This window comes from Seriola lalandi, unplaced genomic scaffold (genome assembly GCF_002814215.2).
Source record: "Seriola lalandi dorsalis isolate HSWRI2012SDOR001 ecotype SW California unplaced genomic scaffold, Sedor1 jcf7180002054929, whole genome shotgun sequence".
Lineage (NCBI taxonomy): Eukaryota > Metazoa > Chordata > Actinopteri > Carangiformes > Carangidae > Seriola > Seriola lalandi.
In genome coordinates, this window is record NW_019525481.1 from 296,356 (window position 1) to 301,460 (window position 5,105).

Genomic DNA, 5,105 nt, shown 5'->3' on the forward strand with positions numbered 1-5,105 from the left:
GGGGGGGGGTAAGGTCCTAATGGGTTAAAGGCTGTGTGGTTTGACAGGAGGGGTTCAGTCAGGTTTTTAACAGTTTATCTTGATGATCTAAACCTATCTGGAGTTCAAACTGACAGTGAACGCACCTGAAACACGACTCCAGTGAGCACAGCAGGTCGAACGTTGAAGAACACTATTTTTCTTTTCTATGAGTCTATTTATTTCTGAAAAGCTCCGCACCAACAACACTGTAAAAACTCCATGTGTCTGACCTTGACTTTCTGAGTGTTAATCACAAAGCTTTTTTATCGTCTTAACAGCAGTTTGATTATTTAGAAATATTTATACGAAGTAGAAAATACAGACTGCAGATTTTCTGAATATTAACGTGATAAACTGTCCTCTCTGATGAGGAGATGTTTCTTATTTTCCCCGAGCAGCACAGATGAGAAACCTGCCGACCTGAGCTCAGTGCAGCAGGTTAATGATGAATTAGCCCGCGGTTCTGCTGACAGCAAACACAAAGAGCCGTCGGAGAGCCAGGCGCCGCTAACGAGCAAACAGAGAAACAGCCAATTAGACAGCTCAGATAAAATCCTTAAATAAATGTGAACATGCTGAAAATAAGTGTTAATATATCTGACACTCAGAATATGACTCAGAGCAGCAGCTGTTGTTTGTCTGTGTCCCACACACAGTCTAAGATGGCCGAGGAACAGTGGGCACATTGAGAACAGGCTGACGTGGGCCGAGAACCACGACGATGGCTGATCGACAACGACCTTTGACCTTTTCATCGGGACGACGGCCAATACTCTGTCCACACGGGAAAGACATTTAGACATTTAAAACCTAAGAAATGAATGTTTCTGTTGCATATAAACACAGCTCTGTGCAAAAGCTTCAGGCACTGAAAGTGAAATGAGGATTTTTCCAAAATAATGACATGAATATTTTTAGAGAAAAATTAGAAATTCAAATAAAACTTGACTAAAAAGTAGAGTTACCGCCTTGTGGTTGTTTCCTCCACCAAGCAGCCAAGTTGCAGGAAATACGGTCACAGAGTTACAGCGTTGAATTGTGTGTTATTGCAGCACATTATGATGTCACAGTGAAGTTGACCTTTGACCTTTTGGATATTTTATATATAATCCTTACAGACTAAACTGTGTCATAGTTAATGAATGATTTTGTGAGTTACGGCCAAAAACGCAATGAAATTCCCTCTGGGCGTTTCTGAAATATGGCATTCGTGAGATCACTGTGACCTTGAACTTTGACCTTTGACCGCCAAAAACTAGTGAGTCGCTAACTCAAAGTGACCAAACGAGCCGGGGGCTAGCTGGTTAGCATGTTAACTTAAACAGAAGATGTGAAACAGACAAGAGTTTGGTGTTTGTTTCCACCTCTGGAGACAGATGTTGGTGAGTAAAGGAACGAAGTGTGATGCTGAACTCACAACGTTTCTTCTAGACTGGTAAGTAAACAGCTGCTAATGCTAACGTTAGCTATGTAGCAATAGATAAACTTACAAATAGCTCCTTTAACGTTAGCTTACGTACAGTAACAGTAGCACATTACTGTTTATTTAACTTTCACTCTTTTGAAAAAATAAACAGTATATTGTTGCTGTTTTAACTTAATAATTCCCCGTTTTAAAATGTGTTTTAATTGATATTAATCCATTTTCAAAACTGTTATTGTCATTGATTTTCTGCAGAAGTTTCATGTCATCACAACAATAATATCATAATTCTGATGGAGCTGATGAAGATATTTAACACTGTGTGTGCATCAGATAAGAGGAAGTGAGGAAGAAGTGATGGGGGGGTGAAAAGAAGGAATATGAGCGACTGAGAACAGGTGGAGAGCGGTGATGAACGGGAACAGAGAAGTTTTCCAAAGCTCAGGTGGCGTTATTAAAATGCTCACGCCGTCATCTCAGACGCGGCGTGACGGAGAGTTACTTCAGCAGCAATCTGGAAAGTAATCAGGCCAATTTGTTACCTAAATGACTCGTGTCCCACTGGAGGAATGCTGGTCTGAAATCAGCTGAGTGATTTGTCATGCTGACAGGAACAAAGCTGAAGCAGCGGTGTGAACAGCGCGGCTTGGCAGTGAATAAACAACAAATTACAACAACTTCTGACCTGAGTAACAGGAGTCACGGCGACGGAAACACACTCTGCTCACAAACCAGGAGGAAGTTTAAAAAGTTTCGCGTGTTAATAAGAAGCAGGAGAGGAATCGAGACGTGTTGAGGAGGAGAGGACGACACATGTCAATCACTGGCCGTCATGGCGTTCCCAGAAAAGACGCCTATTTTTAGACCAGAGTGAAAAAAGAAAAGAAACGAGCCTGGACTGTTTCTGTTGGAAAAGAGAGGAGATGGTACAGACTCGCTATAAACAACACGCTAAAAACATGCCATCCAACATCCCAAACTCAGTTCAGGTCCGAGGTCTGCACAGGTGTCATCTGCGCACGAATGTGATTGGACGTGACAGGACCTTAGTGTCATAACACGAACGATACATGAATCGAAACATAACCAAAGGCTTTGAATGCGTCGTTAACGTGTTAAGAGATGGTGGCGCTGTGGAGATCTCCGACACGAAACTATCTCCACATGCTCAAACAGCACGCCTCAACCCGTGACATCAAAATCCAACAACTCCTCCGTCCTGCACGACCGCACGGGTCGTTTGTTCCAATCCTCCGATACGACGTGCCGGACATTGGTTGTCATGGTTACAGTAATAAACATGCAGAGTGTACCAACAGTGGCTCGGGTTAAAATAAGCGCTTCCTTAAGATTAGACAGTCTTTGTCGTCATGGTTACAGTAATAACAGCGTTGATAACTTCGTCGATCGGTCGTGGAGAATAGAATCAACATAAACTGCTGGTTTCACATGGGAACTGAACACCGTCCATCCACCAACAGCTCCTCCTCCTCCTGACGTGGACTCATCTCTCTTTACACCACGTCACCGACACTTTTCTCTTTGCTCCCGCCATAATTAACCACGACCACTAGATGTCGCCTAGCAACAAAACGTAACTATGGGGCTGCACAGACGACCTGCGGGCTCGTTTCTTTTAAATGACATTAATGAAATAAAAAGTTGGGGCAGATGCGGTGACACAAGCAGCAGCAGGAGTGAAAGGACCGGTCCGGTCAGCTTGTCTGAGTGATGTAGGCGTCCCTGAGCTCGTCTCGTTCCGTCAGCAGTGTCACCTTCAGTGTGTGTTGAGAACGTGTGCAACAGACTCTATATATTTTCTGAGTAAGTGCGTAGCTGCAGTTTGGCTCTGACAGAAAAGCACCATCATTTATCTTTTCTGTCAAAACAACAGAAAACTGGAGGGAAGAAGAAAGTCAACCCACCTGCCTGAGCTGGTGTTCTGTTGGACCGCGGCGCAGACGGACCGACGGAGATATTGGTGAAATAAATGTCCTCTGTCCTGACCCCAGGCTTCCTGTTCAGACCTGTGTAAGAGACACAGCATCATTTACATTAACATACGTAGATATAACAGCTGATGAGTGTGTTCCTGAGCTCTTTCAATGAAAACAATCTAATGGACTCCTCCCTGTAGTCTGAGAGCAGGATCCTCCGCTCGGTGCTCTGGCTTCTTCTGACACTTCAATCCTGTCCAAAGAGACATCCTTGCATTTTAAAGGTGAATCTCTGAGGTTGTTGCTCACATCTATTTAACCTCTAGTCTTTTGTCTTTGTCCTGCTGGATGTCCACCACATCCTGTCTGGTCTATGGAAGTTATTACAGAATGTAAATAGATTTAAAGAGCTGCTGCTGAAAGATCACCAGCTGCAAGTTCCGTCAAAATGGAGTCTGACATAAAGAAAATGTTTGGGGGTATAATTTTCATAAAGCATCAATGGCCTCACGTCTTTTTGATGTGATGGTTTATGACGTTATTAGTTCACATGCACAGCGACGTGTCAGAAACAGGATTACTGACTAAAGCTCACCTCAGAGGTCCGCGCCTTTCACCCTGCATCTGAAAACAAACAGCATGTGTGTGACGCCTGCAGCCACTGACACCAACAGATGTGTTGGCTGCTTGTTTTTGATGCTTTTCTGTGTGTGTGTGTGTGTGTGTGTGTGTGTGTGTGGATTCAGAGAAGTTCAGTGGCTGTGAGACAGAGCCAGACTCAGTCAGACCTTCCTCTCCTGCCAAGCCTTTCCTTAATGTTTCCTTTTATGTTAATAATAATATAACGGATCATATAATTCAATGCAGGATGAGCCACTAATGTGGTACGAAATGAAAAATTTAAAAAAACTCCTTCTTTCACTGGTGCAGAATTGACAGTAAAGTGCAGCCTCATCACATTTTTAACTGCAGTGTTTAACTGCTCCACACACTCTCACACACACACACACACACACACACACACACACACACACACACACACCGTCAGTGTGTGTGCAGCAGTTACAGTGGCAGCTGGGGAGAAATGTTGAAGTCTCCATCTCAGGCTCATGTATGTAAATGAAAGCTGAAACACAGTTTAAACATTTATTTCCCTGGAACAAATATCACTGTGTGTGTGTACATGAAAGTTTAACCATTTCCCCAGGCAGCCAGAGACCACCGGCGCTCTGCAGCTGACAGTATTAGTTGATTAATCAATTAGTCAGTGGACAGAAAGTTATCAAAACAACTTTGATAATTAATTGTTAAAGTTGTTTTTTTAAGCTTCTAAAATGAGAATGTTTACTAGCTTTCTACAACAGTGAACTCAACATCTTTGTATTTTTTATTTGTGGTCAAAACACTTTATAACTTAAATATGTCGACTTCAGCTTCAGGGACTAAATGAGCATCTTTCACTCTTTTCTGACATTTCACACACAGAACGAAGAGAATAAGTGATGTTGATGTATTGATAATGAGATGGAACATTGGTTGCTGCCTTGCCTGAGGTTTTCTGTGTTAATTACTTTACACAGAGAGTTGAATTAACCATCTCAGAGCTCAGTTATACGACACAAAACAACCACAATGCAATGCAACATCTCCATAAAAAGACAGAAAACGACAGTTGTGTCGCTTGTCATTGTTTTGTGTCTCAGTCTGGGGGTTCAGTGCAGGGG

General features: G+C 42.8%; 1 protein-coding gene across 1 annotated transcript in view; it reads right to left on the minus strand.

Annotated features, from left to right (window-relative positions):
* Nucleotides 1–5,105, minus strand: part of large2 (LARGE xylosyl- and glucuronyltransferase 2) — a 185,072-nt gene that overhangs the window by 140,201 nt on the left and 39,766 nt on the right. Inside the window, exon 3 of the mRNA XM_087170112.1 lies at nucleotides 3,370–3,471. The gene's annotated coding sequence lies outside the window, so the exon portion shown is untranslated. The remainder of the gene's footprint in view (nucleotides 1–3,369; nucleotides 3,472–5,105) is intronic.